Source organism: Pelodiscus sinensis, chromosome 3, assembly GCF_052426305.1.
Source record: "Pelodiscus sinensis isolate ZL-2025 chromosome 3, ASM5242630v1, whole genome shotgun sequence".
NCBI lineage: Eukaryota > Metazoa > Chordata > Testudines > Trionychidae > Pelodiscus > Pelodiscus sinensis.
The window spans coordinates 194,653,377-194,676,754 of NC_143054.1; the positions used below are offsets into that span (position 1 = coordinate 194,653,377).

A 23,378-nucleotide genomic window follows, 5' to 3' on the forward strand; every position below is an offset into this window, starting at 1 on the left:
GGGGGGGGGGGGATTGATTGATCCTACCTACCCCATGGCATGTGTGGGAGTTTTGCCATGAACTTCAATGGGAACAGAACTGAGTCACCTTGAGGTTTATTGACTGCATTGCGTTTCAAATATATATGGAAATGAGAGACACAATAATTTGACAATGTCATGAGGATATGTTAGTTTTCCATTCACAACAAAGAACAAAAAGTCAGCTTTCATTTAGAGAGAGTTATTTTCTAGCAAACTCCTCCGGGACTCATAAACGAGCATAGATTAGACAATAATGTTTTAAACCGGGATCTTCCAAACAGACAGCTCCCCACCCACTTCCTGCATGGAACTCACTGCGGGGCTGGTGGCATATAGAGTGGACAAAGTATTAATGATGATCACGGTGTCATATGTGTAGTGATTTAAATACTCCACTTCCCACAAAAAAAAAAAGAGAGGCTTCTTTGTGCAAATTATACAAAAAGGGGCATTTGCCCATATGAGCCCTACTTTAAAGGAACACTGTCAAGATAAGAAAACGTAAGCATGTATTTGAGCCGGTGTCAACAAAGAAAAGCTCAGATTTTCAAAGGCATATCAGCGCTCAAACCCCAGTGACATCCCTTAGGGTACATCTACACTGTGCGGCTATTTCGGGATACTGGAAGTATCCCAAAATAGCTACCCTGTGTCTTAACAAGCTGACCATTATTTCAAAATATTTTTCGAAATGATGGGCACGCTATTTCAGCTTCCCTGTAACTCTTGTTCCATGAAGGTTAAGGGATGTCTCAAAAGAGAGCATTATTTTGACATTTGGCGCTGTGTAGACATGCCAAATTTCAAATTTCAAAATATATTTGAAATAAGGTATGCAATTTGCATAGAGCAAATTGTGTATGTTATTTCAACCCTAGGATGCCGGGTGGATGCACCCTTCGACTCCTTTGAAAGTCTTGGTCTTCATTTATTGGGAGGGGAGGGAAACAGAATTTACTTTTCCCCCACTCACTTATGGAGGGGTTGTCTTCTTTTTGCATGACATTCATCGTGGCAAATAATATTCAATGGGTCAGTTTCACAATGGTCCATTCCTAAGACCTTTCCCTTTTTCATTCCCATGGGCTGGCACACTGCTATGGCATTGCCATCTCTACATTCCAGGCAAAAGTGGCAGTTAAAAGACACTTCTGATGTGTATTCACAGGAAGTTTTGTAAAGGCCTCAGTTTTCTTTCATTCATTAGCAAGCTAATTTCTAAGCCCAGACTCCTGGGTGTCTCTGCAGTGGGACTAAAGAAGCATTTCTCTCCAGGTGCTCATCCTATGCCCCTCATCAGCTACCTAGAGAGACAGTCCCTGCCCCACAATGCTTACACTCCAAACAGACAAGGAAACAAAATGTCTACACTACAAAGTTAATTCAAACTAACAGACATTAGTTCGAATTAACTTTGATAGGCGCTACACAGGCAAACCACTAGTTCGAACTTAATTTGAACTAGCGGTGCGCTTAATTCGAACTAGGTAAACCTCATTCTACGAGGACTAATGCCTAGTTTGAATTAAGGGCTGTGTAGCCACTTAATTCGAACTAGTGGGAAGCTAGCTCTCCCCAGCTTTCCCTGGTGGCCACTCTGGGCACCACCAGGGAAACTCTTCTGCCCCCATCCCGGCCCTGGACCCCTTAAAGGGGCACGGGCTGGCTACGGTGCCCGTGCCAGGTGCAAGCCTGACAGCACCCAGCCAGCAGACCCTGCACCTGGCACGGCTCGAGCCACCCACCCGATGCCACCCAGCCCTCTGCCTCTTCCCGGGACCAGGCTGGCAGCTCCCGGGAGCCTGCACAGGTCCACAAGAGGCGGGCGCCCACCTGGTCTAGTGCGGACATCGTGGACCTCATCCATGACCTCCGCACTAGGCACAGGAAAGTGGCCGTCTAGGGCAAGATAGCTGCCAGCCTGGCCACCCAGGAGCAGGTGTGCATGAAAATCAGGATGGTCCAGTGAGACCCCCGACCCTGAGCCCTGAGCTTAGAATGGCCGTACTGGGTCAGACCAAAGGTCCATCTAGCCCAGTAGCCTGTCTGCCGACAGTGGCCAACACTAGGGACCCTGGAGGGGATGGACCAAAGACAGTGACCAAGCCATTTGTCTTGTGCCATCCATCTCCAGCCTTCCACAAACAGAGGCCAGGGACACCATTTCTACCCCCTGGCTAATACCACTCTATGAACCCAACCTCCATGACTTTATCTCACTTCTCTTTAAACTCTTTTCTATTTCTAGCCTTCACAGCCTCCTGCAGCAAGGAGTTCCACAGGTTGACTCTTTGCTTTGTGAAGAACAACTTTCTGTTGTTAGTTTGAAGCCTGCTACCCATTCCTTTCATTTGGTGTCCTCTAGTCCTTCTTTAAGGGAACTAATGAAGAACTTTTCTGTATGCACCCTCTCCACCCAACTCCTACTTTTATAGACCTCTATTCTATCCCCCCTCAGTCTCCTCTTTTCTAAGCTGAGAAGTCCCAGCCTCTTTAGCCTCTCTTCAGGGACCTGTTCCAAACCCCTGATCATTTTAGTTGCCCTCCCCTCTCCCACCCTCTCTCTTCCCCTCTCCCACCTCCTTTTTCCAGTCTCCCTGAGTTTTGTTCAATAAAGAGAGTTTCTATTTTTGAACACACGTGTCCTTTATTTTGTACATCAGGAAGGGGGGCTAGGGAAGGGTAAGTGGAAGGAGGTGAGGGAGGAATGGGGTACGAGCCCCCGATGGACTGGGCTGGCTCTGCGGGCTTCTGGGGGTGGAAGCTCTCCTGCAGCCCCCCGATTGACTACGCCCCCCCCCTCGGTATGGCAGCCTGCGGCAAGTGCAGCCGGGCTGATGGCCGAGTGCTGTGATGTGCCCAGTGTGGGCACTCAGGGCACTCCAAGCCAGGACTGCTTTGCAAGCGGGGAACCCCTGAGAACTGTCTGTCCGGGGTGGGGGTGGGGGCTAATTCGAATTAGCTTAGTTCGAATTAACTAAATTCGAATTAAGTTAGTTCGAATTAGCTTAGTTCTGTAGTGTAGACATACCCCAACAGCCTTGGGAGAGGAACTGCCCTGGTGAGGATCAGTGGGCTGGGTAGGTGATGGAACCAGTACTGAACCCGGGTCTCCATGCACTGTTCTACCCACCCTGCTTGCTTCAGACAAGCCTTTTACACCTGCCTTGAATTTCTAATGTTTTTGCAGGTGGCTCCCCTCTGTTCCACAGAGCAGCGGTCAACTCTTTCCAGCACCTTCTCCCAGACCCCCTGGAGGAATCTCTTACATGCATGGTCTGCAGAAGGGGCCTGGTGTTACTGCTCCTGAAATCACTGTTAAAATCCTGTTCAGGTCTGTGGTCCGGTTTGGCCTCTCGAGGAGTAAACAGATTTGGTGCAGGACCCAGGAAGGACTGAGGAAAGGGAGAGGAGTTATCTGGGGTGGGGAAGAGACAGGGGTGAAAGGAGCTTACATTTCTTACAGGTACTGTCCTCTCTCAACCTGGATCCTTGCTAGGTCTTTCAATAGCTCCCTGCTGGCTTTTGCCGCAGCTGAGCCAGTTCTTGCCATAGTACCAGGGCACAGCCTCTTACTTTCTCCTCTGAGGGGGACATGCAGAATGTCCCCTGCTCTGGCCCCACACAGCACAGACTGTACTTTTCTTTTCTCTCAGGCTGTATTCTCTCTTTCCTGGGGAATAATAGAGGCTCCTGTGGCTAGGAGAGACTCTGGTAGCTTGGCAAAAGGACTGGGGGGACAGGGGCTGTGGGAGACTAGAGCTGCTGCAAAGGGACAGAGGTCCTATGTAGACGCACCTGGTCTCCATGGATTACCAAGATCTGCCAGGTTTGGGCATGGGCCCCCCAGGCTTCTGTGGAGGGTGAAGCAAATTTCAACCCACTGAGAAGCCAGCCTGGTGAGAAGGATCCCGACACAGATTTCCCCCTCCCGACTGACGGCAGGCCCGGGAGGTCTGGCCCCTTCTGCTGAGGCTGTGAACGGCTGTTGCTCTTGGAGTTACGAGACAGGCCTCTGCTATCAGAATGCCTGGTCTCAAGTTTACACAGAGCTTGGAACGCAAGCCACTGTGCTCCCCCAGAAGGCCCTTAAAATCAAAGCGGAGACAGGATCTGGGATCCACTTTAAAGTCTGCCGTTGGAGGGAAGCCTGTAGGTCCATTTAATCTCTGGGGCGCTCAGAGGAGCCCACGATGAACGTTTGTCCAGAGCTTTCATTCCCCCAGCCTGGCATTTACACAAGAAGTTTTGCTCTTTCAATCCCCTCCCACAGGTACCGGGAAGAGAGGGATGTTACCTTGATATCTTGGAGTCGGCGGTTTGGTTTCAGGTCTGGCTTGGTGACCAGCCTGAGGTACTGAGTGGCCCATTTCGTTGTCACCTCTCTCATCACAAGTGTGTTCATACAGTGCCTGGGCAGCTTCCGACACGCTTTATATACGGTAAGTAAAGTTACACTTCTACTGAGGCCTGTGCTGCATCAGCAGGAGACACCCTCAAGGGGCGGGGAAAGTGTGATAGGCAGGAAGGAAAGCCACAGATCTTAATGTGAAATAGAGTAACCCAGCGGTTTCTCTGGTTTATGGCACTCGCTCCCCCAAAGGCTGGCTCACACCCAATTGTTCTCTGTAAGCGGAGTGTTTGGGTGGCCACCCAGGAGAGATTCAGGTGCCGCCCAGCTGATTAGTAGAGCGCCCATCGCTGGCAGCATGTGTTTCTACTGGTCGTGCACCCCCCACATGCCTCAGTGCACATAAAATTTATTCCACACCAGGATGGAAAAAATTAGAGGAACATTGGCCACGCCCCCGATTTTCCACAGTGTTGTGAGCTGTAGGGACACCCCGATCAGTTCCCAACATACCAGGGCCATGCAAGGGCAGCAGCACAGTACAGAGGCAGATTAAGATTTTATGGGAGCCCTGTGCACAAAGCACATTTGGGCCTGGCACACCCAGTGCTCTTGTAGGGGCCCTCGATTTGGCCAGGGCACAGGCCCATGTGTGCATCTCCCCCACCCCCTAAAGATGCATCATCTTTACAGCAGGAGCAGCATTGCAGAAGGAAGAGCTCATTTGTGGACTTTTGGTTTGCACTTTTATCGTGGTATCTGAACAGAGACATCTGGTCATGAAGGGTCAGTAAGCATGGAATTGCAGAAGGCTCAGAACCACAGGAGTGATTTTTCTTTTCCCAAAGGAACTTAAGCAATTGTGCCTTTGAGATCAAGATTTTAGATTCCGATTCCTGTAAGCAGCTTTTTATTAATCATTATTATGTACTAGCCAATTAACCTGTCGTAAGACAGGATTTTCAGGTCTCTCCTCCACGTCGGTCTTCTCTCCTGAGCTTAAGGTCTCTCATTCCATCTCTCTCCCCTCCTCCTCCTACTGCCTCCCCCGCATGCTCTCTCAGCTCTCCTCTGCCTCCTGCCTCTGTCTCTCTCTCTCTCTCACTTTTCCTCCGCTTCCTGCCTCTCACTCAGGGGATCATGGAGCCCAAATGGCCGTTTGGGCTCCACACTCCCCAATCTGCGTGGGGGGTGCGAAGCCCAAACGGTCGCTTGCGCCCACGCGGCGGCCCAGCTGAGCAGCGCAGAAGTCAGCCGAGCGCCACAGTGGGAGGCGAAGGGGGGCGGGGCGGTGAGGTTCACAGCCAGGGGACGGGGCCTGGAGCCGCTGTCACGCCGCACGTCAGCACCGCACCCCCCTTCGCCTCCCACCGTGGCACACGGCTGATTTCTGCGCCGCTCAGCCGGGCCGCCGCGGGGGAGCAAGCCGCACAAGCAGCCGTTTGGGCCCTGCACTCCCCATGCAGCACGGGCCGCTCAGAGGGAACAGCCAGCATTTCAGCAACAACACTACCCAGAGGGAACAGCCAGCATTTCGGCATTACAGACTCACAGACATTGGGCTACTATATATATGATAATGGATCCTTTGCATGGTTGATTATTCAAAACAGGCTCATGAACTAGGCTGGGGGGGGAAGAAGAGGAGTTCTGTCTTGTGGACAGAGGAAGGCCAGCAAAGCTGTCGACTTCCTCCCCTGTAAAAATTAGTTTTCACTAGCTATGTTTTATTTTATGGGAACCAGAAGTCAAATGTTTAATTCTACTTGGCTCAACACGTTTTGCTAATGAGAGTAGCAAGCGGCATTTGTGCTAACAAAGACAAGGGCTTGGGAAGAAGTCACCTTTCCGTCTAACCTCTTTCACTTGTGGATTTGAGGGATAATTTACAAGAGAGTAGGACAGAAAATTCCCACTAGCCTCAGCTGATATTACATAGACACATGGCCCCTCTGATCTGAACACAGCCAGATTGGCTGACGGTCCCTGAAAAACTGGCCCGTGCAAATGTAAAGTGCTGAAACACATCACCCTTTGATGGAAGTGATTATTTCTCTTGTCATTCCTGTAACAGACCAAACTAAAATCAAAATGATCTTTTTGGCCTCTTATCAATAAACTCATCTCTTTCTCTACCACCATCGGAATCAAGTATTATTTCTTCTTGCCACTTGGGGTGGGGTTTTGTTCCCAAAAGTTCTGCAGAAACAATGCTGCCTGTTACGCAGGAAATACTCTTCACGTCACAGTGGCATGAGGAGGAGGGAAAGTTTATGAGACGTAAAAATATAAACAAGAAATGACCTCATTTTTGCCAACGTTCGGGCTGATTACATTGCTTTATAGACAGAATTTCCCCCCACGTGCTTAGTTTTTCTTTCCTTAGAAGGCGGCTGCAGTTTCGGATCAAAACCGGAGGGATGTAAAAAAGGCACTGCCATCCTGTGACGTGCTTTCCCTCTGGCTCTCAGACCTCTTTCCTGATCTAGCGCTGCCTTCACTCCTTTTCTCTGGGAACGGAGACAGCATTTTAGCGTGTCACAGGCGGGTCCAGCCCGCCAGCGACTGTACCAGTTCTGAAACTGCTCCTTGCTATGGAACGCACGCTTATGGCTGGTCTTACATGCAAGGCCCTGGAGTAGGATTAAGCAAACCTGCATCCAGTTCCCAGTTTTGCCTCAGACTAATCTAAAAAAGACTGTACGAAGTCTGGGAACCTCTAAGGTAACCCACTAACTGCACTTGGTCTTTTCCTTCGTGACACCCCCTTAGAGGTGCACACCCTCCCTCTCAGTCCTAACCCCGGCCTAGTAGAGAAGGGAAGGTTCCAGAGGTAGGGGGAAGGCTGATGGGGAACAGACTCACCCTCCAGGGGCAGTTCCTCTCCAGTGGGGCTGGGCTCAGTTTCACGCTCCAGGTGTTCGAACCATTGAGGCTTGGTGATGGAGAGGTGGCCAAGCCACATTTGAGTACGTGAGGCTGTGACCGGGCACGTGGCCAGGCCAAACCCAAGTGGCACTGTCCCCCTGCGTGCCATGTTGCAATGCCGGAGCAGAGAACCAGAGGAGCCCCTCCTATAGGCCAAGAGTGGGGTGGGCTCACTGCAACACACTCCCCAGCGTTGCTCCTCCACACCAGGCTGGGAGAAGTAAGTGTCCACCTGTGGCCCCATTCACCTCACAACCTACTGCTGTGCCCATTGGGGAAATGCTGCTCTTGGACCTTAAACCCAGATGCTCAAAGGTATGTAGGCATCTAATTCTCATTGGTTTCCATGGAACTTCAATGCCTTTGAAAATACGGGCCTTCATCTCCCTGGGCCTTAGCACCCATCTGGACAACAGGGAGAGTAATGCTTCACTTCTGCTCCTTTCTATTGCCCCATGGAGGCATGGGCTGCCACTCCCCCTCTAGCCTCTTCTGCCAAAGACTCACGTTCCAGAGGATTTATCTCAGTCCCTGTTATGTTGGCCAAGATTAGAGCGGCCATTACACAAGATCTCCACGGCTAGGGAGCTACCTCCTGCTATGTTTGTATTGGGTCTTGGAGCATTTTTATGGTGCTTAGAGTTTCTAGCTGCTTTTGTGCAACAAATAATAAAGGTTACTTGAATTCACATCACACCTATATAAGAATGGCCGTATTGATTCAGACCAAAGGTTCATCTAGCCCAGTACCCCATCTACCAACAGTGGCCAATTCCAGGTGCCCCAAAGGGAGGGAACACAACAGGTAATCCTCATGTGATCCCTCTTCTGACACCCATGTACAGACAAACAGAGGCTAAGGACCTCATTCCTACTCATCCTGGCTAATAGCCATTGATGGACCTCCATGAATTTATCTAGCACTTTTTTGAACCCTGTTAAAGTCCTGGTCTTCACAACATCCTCTGGCAAGGAGTTCCACAGGTTGACTGTGTGCTGCACGAAGAAAAACTTCCTTTTGTTTGTTTTAACCTGGTTTGTTTTAACCTTGTACTCCTCTATCACTCTCTCCCTTTTTTAAATGAGCACCTCATTGTGACATGAAAATTGCTTTGTTCCCATGACCAGCATTGAGGGGTGTTTCATTTCTAATGAATATCCTGTGCTGACAGGAAAGAGCAGAAGTGAAACTGGTCCCTGTCAGTCTTAATTAGTGCTTCATTAAGCCGTTGGAAAAACTTCCTCTCTGTTCTCCTTTGAACAGGCTACACTTTGCTCTTTTAAAAGGAGTTTTGGGGGAGTATTTGAGAGGCTGGGTGAAGTGGCCATCCACTCACAGAACAAGGCTCTTGTCTCACAAAGAAAAAATCTGCTGATAGATGGGGTGTTCTGTGTGTCCCCGGGGCCAGGTCCTCAGGTGGTATAAACAGGTGTCACTCCATAGAATGAGGTGCAGCAATGTCCATTTTCATCAGCTGACAATCTGGTTCCTATACAGACTGTGTAGAAAGATAAAGCCAAGGGCATTCACCTTTTAGTGCAACTCAAAGGTTCCTGTGACTGCTGACATACTGCCTATAGGAAGGTGAGAATTTCAACAGCAAACGAGAAATATAGAAGTAAGGCTGGGATACTTGGTGACTTAGGGCATATTCACACTAAAGGAGAAGGTCGACTTAAGATACGCATTGCATATTAATTGCGTAGCCTGGAGTCGACGGATCTTAAATCACCATCCACACAGCGAGAGGCTCATGGGAGTAAACCCTCCCATTGGCTTCCCTTACTCCTTGTGAGGAGCACAAGGTGCCGATGAGGGAGCCCTCTCAGTTTGAATTAGCAGGTCTTCACTAGACCCACTGAATTGAACCCCAGTGTCAATCTCCCACGTCGCCTTAGTGAGTTTATGATCTTGCCTTTTCTCTCTGGAGCATCACATGCAAATGGAATTAGGTCCCCAATTGAGTGTTTTAAGCCTAGTTTTGGTACCATGTAGCCTAGTTTTCAGCCTTTGCTTGAGACCTCCTCAGGAGCATGAGTGCTACAAGTCAGGTTAGCGTGATTATGCAGCCAAATGAATACATGAAAAGAATAGGATACAAGGCCAGTCTTGTTCAGAGCCTAAAACACATGGCAAAATAGCTGAAAAGGAAGACAGGAGATGCTGGGACAGGAATTAGAATGTTCTGTCAGTGAAACTGCACCCCAGCCTCTCGCTGCTGAAAGATCAATATTTATTAAAATACACGTTGCTGTATCCTGTCTCTTGCTCTTCAAAGCTACAACCCTAGGGCCTTCAAGCCTCTACTTGCCCTGAAGAGTGATTCCATTGACTAATACTGAGATCCTGAAGTAACACCCCTCAAAAACAACCCTTCCTTCTTGCCCATCAGACTCTAGACTTACCAGGAAGTACCATCGAAGCGGCATTCAGTGGCCTAGACCCTAGCAGACGGCTTCTGAGGCAGAAAGTTCACCACTTTCTACATAAGACAAGTAGGCCAGTTCAAAGCAAATGCAGTATCCCTCACACTAAGGGAACTGGAGGGATCCAATACAGCTAGATATATAGGAAAGGTAGAGGGAGATGGCTAGGCACCCAGTAAACAGATCGATCCATTATATTCCCAAAGCACCGCCAACCAGGCAGACACTGACTTACTCCAGTGGACGTGACATGGCTTCTCTCTGGCAAGAAACTCTGAGAAAGCCCAATTGTGGCTTGACAGCTTCACTTCACTGTGACGAACCAACTCTTGGCCCACAGAAGGCCTTGCCAGCAGACAGAAGCGTAGTTTGCCCTTCCTGTCACACACCTCACGTAGTAAATCAAATACCTTTTACTAGAGGTAGCCATCATCCCTCCAGCAATAATGATTCTAGGATAACGCGATGAAGACAAATGTATAGAAAAGCCGGTTTCCTGATGTAATCGTGGTTTGGCGGGCACTCCAGTAAAACAAAGACCCATGAATCAAACAAGCCTTGTTCGCAAGCGCGGAATCTTAATTCCGTGCACTTTTGGAAGTCCACTTGCCTTGTGTCACAGGGAAGCTTAATTGTGAATAAGATTTGCCCAGATTCATTCCTCTGCCTTTTTACATGCAAAAACTACAAAGGTCTCCTGTTGGAATGACGGAGCCAAGATTTCCTTTCTTCAAACCACTATCTACAGCAAAGCAAGACGAGACAAAGGAACATTCTCTGCTGGCGTAATCCATACAGGAATAGGAAATACTCAATAAAACAATACTGATTTACACTGGAATCTAATCCCATCCAAAAAATGTAGCTGAGGAAAGACTAGTAATACTATCTATTATTTTTGACCAAACATATGTCTGATCATTGATGGCACTGGCAGTTTATTTTAAAATTAGTAGAACAAGGGAAACGTTTGACATTCTAACTGATCATCCATTTCTCTTGTTACTCTGCTATTTAAAAAGGAGTTAATCATCGACTGGTCAATGCCTTCCCTGAATTATTAACATGTTTGTCTGTCTTTATCAGACAATGCTTTACAAGATAGCATGGAACAATAGACAATTTGGGCAGGTAGGCAAACTGGAAAGAGCTAACAGAATGATTGCGTGGAAAAAATCATGCTATTATTCAAATGTAGCAGTTAAACTACAATGGCTAACCATTAGTAGTAATAGGTCTTGGATGTCAGTTCTAATAGCAGACCAGTAACTTTGATCGGACTTTCAATGAACTTAGCATCTTTCATTGATCTTCTTAGTATCAATGATCTTCACTTTTCTGTGACCAAATGCTTCAGACGGGCAATTCGGTTTCAGCGCAAAAGAGAGAAACAGTTACTTGTGTCTTACAGATCCTCTTTCAGCAGGAAAGGGGCATTTAGGAGTCATCATGTTGATGATTTAGGGACAACAATGGCTAAAATGTCCTGTAGATCACCAGCTGTATAGTAGTGTACCCTTCAAGAGCTCTGGATCCAAATTAGGTCCATTAATCTGCAAGGAGGTGACCAGTGAAGTAAGTCCAATGTCCAAACAGCGCAATGAAAAGTTTGGGCATCAGCCTATAGAGGATCGTGATCTGACCATGACAAGAATATCCATGTAAGCCTCTCCCCAGAATCCCCAGTTCTCACCTAAAACTAGGCGATACCTGCCTATATATGTGGCATTCCTCTGGACTTGAGTGTACCTAATAGAGTTATCAGCCACATGTAATACAGACAATTCAGGAGCACAGGCTTATAAAACAGACTGGGCCTCATTATGACCTAATTGGTACCAGTATGAATTAGGAGTAATTTTACTGAAGCCATCTACGCAGCCGATATTAGACTCTACCCCAACATCACTTAAAGTTTTTGCTAGTCTCGCCCTTGCCTATGGGATAATAAACAAAGTTGCCTCACTCATACACTCTGAAAAGCTCCAGGCTATCAGATAGTCTAGGATGCAGAAGGCCTCTTGGCATTATCTAGCAATTCATGTCCACCGCATCAACTGGTGTTTTGACTATGTCCTCCCAGAGCTTAGGTATTATCATGCAATTCTGGAAAGTGACCGAGAAAAAAATAACAGCACCATGGGACTCCGTGTTTTCTGAGGCACGGTGACTCCAGGTCATTTGTGCTCACTTTACAACTAAACACACAGAGCCTGACTCTCCATTGCATAAGCTAGGAAAAGAATGTTTCTTACCCACGTGGCACTGAGGTACGATACACAAGGAACAGAATGAGAGAGGACCAGGCTAGTGGTATAGGTTGTACCTCCCTCAATTGGGACTCTCTGGTCCAGCAACATCCATGTGAAATGGTAGGACCATGGATGTTCCTGGATCACAGAGCCCAGGAACAGGGAGATCTGGCGGAGGGGCAGGAGCATGGCAGAGGGGGAAGAGGGCAGCGATTCAGCCAGGAGTGCCTTGGGGATGGGGAGGAGGCAGGCGACTTGGTGAGGAGCTCCAGCCCATCTTGGGAGCAGCAGCCAGGGAGCTCAGGCCCCAGCCGTGGAGGTCTGGCCCCATTCTGGCCCCAGCAGCCAGGGAGCTCTGGCCCTGGTCCCAGCTGTGGAGCTCCAGCCCAGGAGATCCCTGGCTCCGTGGCCAGGTCCAGAGCTTCCCAGCCGCTGGGGCCAGAATGGAGACGGAGTTCCACGGCCAGGGAACTCCAGCCCCAGTGGGCTGTGGCAATAGCAGGGCCGGGCTTGAACCCTAGCCCAGCGGCAGCAGGGCAGCACGGGCCATTAGGGAAGAGACCTCCCCTGGTCTGGCAAATCCCTTCATCCAGGACTGGGGTGCCGGACCAGAGAGGTCCAAAATCCCGAGGGTGCTGGACCAGAGAGGTCCAACCTGTATTTCTAAATGCCAGTCCCATACACTGCTTGGGATCTGACTCTAAGATTAACCATCATTTAATATACATTAAATCTAGCTCCAGAGGCAAACAGGAAAGAGAACTAAGGAATACCATGACTATGCTTCATCTGAGGGCTTGTCTTCACTGCTGGCCAGATTGACAGGGCAGCAGTCAATCCAGCAGCATCAATTTATCAAGTCTAGACTAGACAAAATAAATGGACCACCAATCACTCTCCCATCAACTCTGGTACTCCACCTCAGGCCTGGTCTACACTAGACCAGGAAGGTCAGCGTGAGGTACGCAAGTCCAGCTATGCAAAATGCGTAGCTGGAGTCAGTGTACCATAAGCCAAGCTTGGCGGCATCCAAGCAGCAGGAGGCTAAGGGGAGCAAACACTTCTGTTGGCTTCTCTTACTCCTTGCAAAAGGCAGAGCACTGGACACTAAAGGAAGCTGCTCTCAGCATTCGATTTAGGGGTCTATACTAGACCCACTAAATCAAACACCAAGAGATCGATCTTCCGGTAAGTATAGACGTGCCTTTAATGAGAAGCACAAGGGGAGTCAATGGGAGAGCATCTCCTGTCAATGCACTGCGTAACTTAGACCAATCTCCCCTCAGAGCGTAGACCATCTCTGAATGGGCATGGGCCACATCTGCTATAGCTCCACTAACCTCAGTGCAGCTATAGTGGCATATCCCACCAGAAGACCTGGCCCTCTATGTATACAAAAGGACAAATCTACTTTAGAACGAGTTAATTACATGAACCTTGGGGGAACCCCATATTAACTACCCTTGGCCTTCTTCGCAGACAGCTCTGACAGGATCAATTCTCATTAGCACCTTTTCCTCCTACGTGACTTAATCCTTCTCTTGTCAGAAGATAAGCTTCCCTGGACCCGCTATATAGCCAGCATCTCTACAGATCAGGTCACTTCAAGTGTCTGAGGCTACATTTACACTACCACAGTAAGTTGACCTAAGTTAATCTCTAGCTAAGTGAATAACATAGCTGGAGTCAATGTAGCTTAGGTTGACATAATACACCATGTTGGGTACCTCCCATCAATTTACCTTAGTTTTTTTAATTCCAGGTAAAGTTTTGGATCAACTGGAGAGTGAGCCGTGTTTTATTTGTCAGATCTTCACTAGACCCACTAAATCAATCCCTGATGCATTAATCACTTGATCCAGCTGTAGTGTAGACATAGCCTAAAATATTTGTTTTGGTGCTTGACCCCAGACCATCAAATGTTAAGATTTTGGCATCTGTTTTTTTTAATCCACTAACTTTTGAGACATCCTGGTCCAGTTTTTTTTTTTTTTTTTTGAGCTGTCTGTTACCATCTGCCAGTAACATATCACGGTCAAACTTTAAGAAAATCTGCCAGGGGAATATTTTATGCTATCAGAACTGCAGCTCTTGTAGAAAGTTCAGGATGGTTTATTTTTACTATAGTTCTGGTCCTACAGATGTTTTCTTTTTCTTGAGAGCTCTGATATCACTCCTGGTAGCTGATAAACATTTATATGTCAAAGCATAATTCTACCTAAGTGGCCTTAGGTAGACCCGAGAAAGTAAAGGTCACCCTGTAAACAGCAGTATATTTGTAAAGATTTTGTTCTTTAATGTTTTGAAATCTTGTTTTATTAAGTAAACACCATGCAAGAGATAACAGATGCCTAATTTCAAAGCTCATGGTGATTAAAATTTGGCACGCAAGAACATGAGTTGTAATGAAATACCGTTTGAAACCTTCACACAGGCTCCACCTGGAAATGAAAATGGGGGCTGCTGTTTTATATAAAGCAAACACGTTTTAAGAATGTTTTGTATCCAGACATGAACTTTTATGAAGTGGAAGATCAACATACTTGCCCCACGTCCTAATAACTTGTCACTAGCCTAATACATTTTGCCTTAAAGAGCAGAGAGGATGCAAAGGTAGGAAGATATTCTATATATTTGAGAGAGTCTGTCTGTTCAAGAGCTCCTCTTAAGTTTAAGAGCTAGGGTAACCCACACACCTGCACGTGGCTCAGTGTCCTATATAGTGACACTAAGCCCACTTAGAGAGAAGAATGAATTTCTTCTACAGCCTTAGCAGAGAACCAACTGGCTTCATGCACTAATCTCCAGAAGTCCCAGGTTCGGCTTTGCCTGTCAGTATTACACTAGGGCCACCAAATTCGATATATGGCTTCCTTGTTATCATCACTTAAAGCAAGCTAACAGTTCGGCTGTAACAGGACAATGGGATGTGCCCGGAATGGGATTGCTTCTCACAAAACCATGCAGAAAAGAAATGGACTCATCAGATAGATGAAAGGGACTGACATGGGGCACCTCCATCCCATTCAGAACTGCCCCAGCCCTGAGCTTCCCACCCCCCAGGTGCCCTTTAGGGAGGATGGGAAGTCTGACGCTCTCCCCAATTTGTAGGGGAACATTGCTGGCTGTTTTCCCTTCTACAGGGAGCCAGGGGAAAGTGCACAGTTTGCCGCATTCCTCCCTCTAATTGGGGAGGTATAGGGATAGACTAACCTGGACCTGCCGCAGCTGGGGACATGCAGCAGCCAAGGAGAAGCACTTCTCACCTAGCCCCATGCTGACTCAGTAAGAGAGGGCTGGGGTTGTTCTCGCTCCCTAACCCCTCATCCCCAGCCCCGTCCCACAGCAATGATTTAAATGAAGAATGGATATTTTCCAAAAAAACAACAATTGAGTGAAAGATCCAAACAACACCGTGTAAATCTTCTAGTACACCCGACACAAAGAGCGGATGAGCGGGGTTACTGCTAAAAAGTCTGTATTGGTAAGTGAAGGGTTGGATCCATTTGCTGTAAATCCACAATTCCAAGAATTTTTATTTTTCAGATCCACCCATTCTAATTATACAAAACACAAAGATGGCTGCAAACTCCTGCATGCAATTTTTTTCAAGTGATTTCCACTATATTTGTCTCAGGGCTCCCAACATGCTGTGATTTCCTGCCAATTTTTTAAAATGTGCTTTGATGAGCTGTTGATGTCAACCGAGTATATTTTATTCCTCTCATTCAGCTGTGGTTGCACTGCTCACCACATGCCTGCATAGCATGGTGCGCTCTTCTTTTAGATCCATGAAAGAGCACAGATCATATTTGTGTTGCGGGGCAACTATGACAAGCAAATAAACTGCTCGACTGTGTGATAAAATTAACAAATGAAAGGAATCTCATTAAAAGAAAATAAAAGAAGGCAATGCCAGTAGTACCATACTCCCTTTATGTTGAATAGTTTTGTTATAGATCAATATCTATATTTCCTAAATAATGATCCTGTTTAATGGACTTCTTTTGGCTACCACAAACTGAAGCCATTTAGGCGCCTGGCCCCAGTACAGAATGCCGCTCTTCCTGCTCTACAGTTAACATTGGTAGCTGGGATAGTAATCTGAGGCCATGTCTTCACTAAATGAAAGATCAACGCTGTCGCAATCGATCCTCCGGAGCTCAGTTTAGTGGGTCTAGTAAAGACCCACTAAATGGATCTCAGAAGGTGCCACAAGGAGTAAGAGAAGCTGACAGGAGCGTTGGCTCCCATTGACCTCCTGCAGCGGAGACCACACAGCAACTCAAATTAAGGTACATCGACTCCAGCTATGTAGTTAACTCCATTTAACACTGCATATCTTGTTTCGACCTTCCTGCATAGTGAAGACATGGCCTGAGGAACATAGGAATTAGATGAGGCCTGAAGTCCTTCAAGTCAGAATCATAGAGTTTAAGGCCAGAAAAATCAGATATTTCTGTCTGGGCAGCCTGTGTATCACAGGCTACCAACACCACCAACCACTTGCATGCTTAACCCAACCACCAAAATTAGACCTACAGGAGACTCAATTGTTATGTACCACAAGCACAGAACAGGTGGGACCAAAAGGCACTGGTGTCAGAGGCCATGCAATGGCATTGAAATGGCTGCGAAACACCCAGATAATTCTGGTGAGTGAGCCACTCTCACATGCTGCAGAGAAAGGTGGAAAAAAAATCCCAAACCCCTAATGGTCCCTGACAATCTGACTAATATGGTCAGTGTTGAAGTACAGTGATGAGATTTTCAGAAAGTGCTGTGCCTACCCCCTGGAGGAAAAAAACAGCCCATTGAAGCTGGCTCAGGCTGAGCAACAAAATACTAAGACAGATAAAAATCGCTAGTCACTTTCAAAAACTTGGCCAAGCAAACTGGAAAGGGCGTGGGACTCTGCTAGTTTGAGGATCCCAGCAGAGAAATGCAAACAGCCAAATTTGTGAGAAACCCTTTCACAGCTCAGAGGGGAAGCTTTTGGCTGTTCCTACAGAAACTCATAGTCCTAAAACTGAGTTTGGCAGCTTCAAAACCTCACTGGTTTAGTTTTCACCATATTTGGTCTGAAGAAACCTAACAACAGCCCAAAAGTCACCTGGTATGAGACATGAAAATTTCCCTGCAGTGTCTTTGGGAGATGGCTTTGGTTACCTGCTGTCTTTTCCCCTCCCCCTGTTCATTCTTCCCTTCTTTGATATATATGTTAATTTGGAGTGGGGGGGGAGGGAGGGGGACCCATAGCCTAGGGCAACACACCTGACTGCTTCCCACCCCAAGGTCATTTACTATTAAATGCATGGTTATATTCATTCTTCTGCCTCTATAATTCCATAATGAGCTTGAACTGCAATTGACAAAATAATCCTGTTCACTTTAACATGATACACCTGTGAAATAATACCAGGCTCTGAAGCAAATGTTTAAGGCACACACAAACACTCAACACATATTCCAGCACAAGCTGAATTCCCTAGCAGCATGTTTGAATTGTAATCGGTGCAAATGTCTGTATGTTGGTATTGAAGGTCCCATGGGCTAAAGATTTCTCCCTGGCACTTGATTGGCACTGGCATCACTTTTTTTTTTTTTTGTAAGAACCCCACATATTCTTCATATCTTCTATTGTGGCCATTTGCCATTCTGAAGCCAATGGATTGGTAATGTGCAGTAGGATAGAAGTTAGCATTATAGTCTTTTTTCCAGATGAAGCTTTTAAAGCCCCCTGTTAGAAATCTTTCATGTCTGAAACTCAGGGGGAAAAATACCCAACAGAAACATCACAGGAGGCAACAAATCATTCCTTCTGATACTGGCTACATGCTTTTAATGAATAAATGACCCTGTAATATGTGTAACACAGCTGATTTCCTGCCCATATTTTTGTAACCAAATATATTCAGACAAATGCAAAACACATGCCCAAATAATTAAGTGGAGCGCAAAACTTAGTATATAATATTAAGAACACAAGTACTCCACAACACTTGTATCTCAATCTGTCATGCTGCCTTAATTGCTTTTCTGATTGTCCCAACAGATGAGATTTCCTCTTAATGAGGTTTTGTTCCATTGTGAATACATATCAGTACCTCTTGCTAATGACTATGTATTAATGGTGGAGCAGCCTCACCCTGAGTTTATAGGCAGGGCCACTAGCTTTATAAGCACAATTAGGAGCTCAATTACCATCTTTGTTATATAAGTGCAATAAGCACCAGCAAGTTGCTTTGTCAGGGGTCTATTCAGACCAAAACTGCTACCCTGACGGCCTCACCCATGAAGGAGGAGCTGTGGGTATCAGAGGCTCTGCAGACCCAGTGTCTTATCACCCCTGGTGTGTTATTTCCACACCTGATGTGCCTGCATAAAGCCAATGTGGGGCTTTGTGATGAGGTGCATTGACCCATTTCAGGAGCTGGCAAGGAAAGAGTTAACATTCACCTTCTGTAGCAGCACTGTCAAGGTAACAGGCAAAGGGCACCGGCGGGGGGAATCCATGGTCCCTTACTTTTTATGGTGAGTGATGAGGGGAAGGGCAGAGAGGAGAGGAGGCAGGGACTTGGAAGAGGGGTCTCTATGGGCAGAGCAGTTTGGGTACCTGTGCCCCCATGCCTGACTTTCAGGGCACTTCTGCTGCGTATCAGAACAGGGCTCACCCAGTTGTGAGTGAATAAATAAGTCCCCCAGCACGTGATGGGCCTGATCCAAACTCCACAGAAGCCAGTGCGAGCCCCTCCACTCACTCCAATAGGCTTGGGAGCGCTCCTTGCAAAAAGGGGGTGCTCTGTGGAAGTGGCACTTAATAACATGAGGTTCACTGTTCACCTGACATCCCCTGGGCAGTAGGCGTAAGAGGAGGCAAGGCAATGCCTTCCGAAACTGGCAGACACGGCCCTGCCCACGCTCCAGGGCTTCAGTGCTGGGGAGACTCCAGTAGGGGGCTGGAGGCTTGTCTCTGTGATGAGGGGCGGGGCCTCTGGCAGGAGGGGCGGGTCTAGGGTCTTGCCTCCCTCAACCCTACATTCACCCGTCCTGCATGGGACAGCCATTGGCTTCACAAAGCCCTTTGTTGGCTGTTGATTCAGAAAACAGGAAGCCTCTTAGAGCTTAGGCCAAGTTCCCAGTTTCACTGCATTGAAAGTCATGATGCATCTCTTGGCCATCTACCGTCCCCCTTTCTATGTATAGTACTTATATGGCTCCTATTGCCACTATATCGGAGCACTTTGCAGCTGTTAACGTCCATCTCTGTACAACATTCCCCAAGGTAGCACTTCTGTTATCCCTATTTTACAGTTGGGGAACACAGAGATTAATAATCAAATGTTTAAAGGTGTCTAGGTACCTGAAGATGTAGAGATATCTTGTGGGAAGTTCAAAAGTACATTAGTGTCTAATTCCCACTGAAATCACTGGTCTGATGACACCCTGATTTCCACAGACTGGAATTTTTCCACAAACAGCTACATGCTAACACTAGTTAAGCTGTACTGGTTTTAGCAACATTAGGAATATTTTGTAAAGGACTCCTTGAATGATCTTCTCAACTTTGTGGGTGTGTGTAAATCATGAGTCCTGTGATAGTGGGTGTTTTTCTTCAACCCCCATCCCTTGGAGTCAGGTAATGATGTGAGAATTTCTACTTCCATCTTTTAAGAAGTCAGTTACAAGTCCTCAGGACTGCAGAGAAAAGCATGAAAACAAACCTCAGACTCAAACCAGAAGGCCAATAAAAAGAATCCAAAGTGCTTGGCTGAATATTAGATTTTAAAACAATCAATTTTTTTTGAGGGGGAGGATTCATGATTTTTGCTGAGGGTAGATGCAGTCAGAATGCAGAATACAGCGAATGCAGTCAGACACTGCAAATGTTGCTAGCTCACATTCACACAGGTTCCAGCGAACTTTTTCTTTGCTTCTGACTTGGGAAACCAGGGTTGTGGATTTGCCCTTTGGGTTTTGAAGTTGTTAGGGTTGAAGCCATGCAGAAATGCCAAGTTTCATAGTGTTTTTCACATGAAGGCCATAAATCCCTCCCCAGAACTCAAGGTGAGCAAGTAGGGGGAAAGGGAATACGCAGAAGGGTCACAAACTTTGATAAACCTGGACAGCATTTGGGGATTGTAATCGGATACAAAGTGAGGCAGAATGGTTTCTGGTTCTGATACAAAAGTCTTTCCCAGGCCTACTCCCTAGTGGAACTCCTTGCAATATGCAGAGTTGAGCACATGTGTAAATCTTTGCAGAATTTTAATGTCAGTTTGATGGTGCTTATTTGTGTTTTCCAGTAAAAGAATAAAATCTTTTCAGGAAAGTTAGGAGGCAAATATTTGTCAGCCTAATCCTTTTTTGTAAGGATTTGAAAGTATTTAGACAGGATTCTTTTATAGTATATGTTTGCACAGATTTGTAAACCACATATTTACCAGGCAGAAGCAAACAACCAAATTTAGAGGTGTGAATGCAGATGAAAATACTTAAATGGCCATTTAATAGAAATTCCTCTGACATTTCTCTAGGGAAAATAGTTTTATGCAGATATTGCAGAATAACCATATGTCCATGTTTAATATCTTGGCTTTTGGGGGAATACATTTTAACCAAAGCAATCAGAAAAATCTTGATAGTCACTGTCCCAACTTTATTTTAAATTGCCAAGGGGTTTCAGTTTTCACAGATAATATTTGAGCAACAGTTGAAAGCATAAAGAAAGGCTCAGGGATTTGAACATGATGCTATAAAATGTTGGAGGGAAAAAGATAGGATCACTGAAGTTCAACTTACCTTTCCCAATGCAGACTGGACAATGGAGATGGAAGAATCCGCTAGACAAATCTCTAGTCCCCTGGAAACAAATTAGGGATGGACTTAATTCATGTAAAACCTACAAGGGTATCACAAAGGATTAATTGGGGGCCATATTTGACAACCTTGCTCAGGTTAAAAAGCAGTTTACTCTAAAGTAATCCCACCCAAGTCAATGAGATTATTCGGAGCATGACTACGATGGAAGCTCTTTAGAGCAAGGGCCAGAGTCTAGATCCTCTGAGATACCTAAGCTCCAAACTGTTTATTTCAATAGAAGTTAGAAGCCTAAATATATTTAAGGATCTGGACTGCTCCTCTTACTGTGTTTGTATGGTGAAGCCCTATGTGGGCCCTCTAGAGCAGTGGTTCCCAAACTTTTTGGCATCATGCCTGATTTTTGAGAAACCCTCACGCCCCCCCATCCCAAAAAAACAGCAGCAAAACTTGGGGTGGGAGTGACGGGGGTGTGTGTGGCTGGGTCACCTCATGTCCCCCCTGGAATTTCTTCACGCCCCCCAGTTTGGGAACCTATGCTCTAGAGTCTAGGTATGATTGTCATATAAATAATAAGGGTGAAAACTCAATCAAACCCATCGACATCAGGAAGTTGAAATGAGGCAGACAGTTGTTAGATGCTTTTCATCTGTAGATCTCCCAACCTTACACCAAAGAGGTCAGTATCATTCTCCCCATTGTACATGGGGGGGGGGGGAACTGAGGCACAGCGCAGGAAAGTGACTTGCCCAAACTCAGCCTTTTGCATTCCAATTCCCTGCTCTTGCTAATAGGCTACGCTGCCTTTCATCCCTCTTCTCTGACCAAAGTCCTGTTCAGAGTACCAGCCCTGTGCTACACTGAGGATTGTTCAACACTGAACTACCAGCTTTGGCAGTAGGATCGGTGCCATTCCTTCCCAGCTGATATATAATTGAAGAGAATAACAGAGTCAGTTCTGAAGCAGTATTTAATCTTTGAAATGAAATGGGGGGGGACCACTTATTAATGGAATGTTAAGATTGTAAATTAAAAACCCACAAGAAAGTCAGGGAAGTCAGGCATTAAGGCTCCCTCGGCTCCTCTAACCCTTCCCTTTGCCCACGTGCATTATGGGACTTTCATTGCATGAGCACGTAACCCTGGGCAACAGGACATGCCAGAAGTTATGTTGCACAGGGTGTATGGCTTGTTATGAAGTACAGCTCACTACATGGACATGTTAATAAGTAGACATGCTGTCTTGTAAAAGTTTAATGTTCAGTGTAAGAAATTGTAGAACATTATGGAACTTAAATTAAATCTAAATTAAATGAGCATTTTCCGCTAATAAATATTTTGTTCAGAGCATTTTTGCAGTGGTATGTGTCTCGCTGTGAGCCCAGTCGTGTACTGAGCGTCACTATTCAGGCTTATGCCTATGGGTAAGCAAAATCCCTCTGACCAAACTCTTCTCCTCTTTCCCTTGTTAAAACTAAAACGTAGCAAAGGGTAACAGTTGATCTAAAGACCTGGGCTACGTCTAGACTGGCATGATTTTCCGCCAATGCTTTTAACGGAAAAGTTTTCCGTTAAAAGCATTTGCGGAAAAGAGCATCTAGATTGGCATGGACGCTTTTCCGCAAAAGCACTTTTTGCAGAAAAGCGTCCGTGCCAATCTAGACGCGGTTTTGCACAAGAAAGTCCCGATCGCCATTTTCGCAAAACAATACCGCGATGTCTACACTGGCCCTCTTGCACAAAAGCATTTGCACAAGAGGGCTTTTGCCCGAACGGGAGCAGCATAGCATTTCCACAAGAACACTGATTTCAGACAGTAGGAAGTCAGTGTTCTTGCGGAAATTCAATCGGCCAGTGTAGACAGCTGGCAAGTTTTTCCACAAAAGCAGCTGCTTTTGTGGAAAAACTTGTCAGTCTAGACGCAGCCCTGGTGTATTGAGGACTGGGTTGGAAGTGCAAACTATCACTTTTAAGGGGTTTATCTAGCTTTGTAGGAAAGTGCCTGGCAGCAGCAGCCAATCAACAGCCAGCTGAAGAGTAAGATAAGCTCAACCGTGCCTCTGTTTTAGGGAGCAGCCTGCTTTGTCTCTCTGTTTTGGGGTTCTGGGCATTACACTACAAGATTGGATAGTGGCGATGCCAACATTACCCTATAGTCTACATGGAGCCTACAGCAGAAGGGGCTTTCCTATCACTTTAGGACCACCACCTCCCCAAACACCGTGAGCTGGCTTAACAGAAGCATTCTTCTGTTGACCTAGCTGTGCCTACACTAGGGATTATGTCAGTATATTTGTGAAGCTCAGGAGTATGAATTTTTCATGCCCCATTGTACCATAGCTATATCATAAGAACTGCCACACCGGGTCAGACCATGCTTCTTTTGCCCAGTACTCTGTCTCTTACAGTGACCCATACCAGAGCTTTATCAGGAGTGCACAGACCAGTTATGGAATGATCCAACCCATCTTCTGGCAGTCAAAGGGTTAGGGTCACCCCATGCATGGGGTTGATTTTGATCTAGCTAATCACCATTAATGAACCTGTCCTTCATTAACTTATCCTGTTGGCCACCA

General features: G+C 46.5%; 1 long non-coding RNA gene across 1 annotated transcript in view; it reads right to left on the reverse strand.

Annotated features, from left to right (window-relative positions):
* Positions 1 to 23,378, reverse strand: part of LOC142827698 (uncharacterized) — a 64,206-nt gene that overhangs the window by 35,493 nt on the left and 5,335 nt on the right. The window contains exon 2 of the long non-coding RNA XR_012902413.2: positions 20,785 to 20,845. This is a non-coding gene — a long non-coding RNA (uncharacterized LOC142827698). The remainder of the gene's footprint in view (positions 1 to 20,784; positions 20,846 to 23,378) is intronic.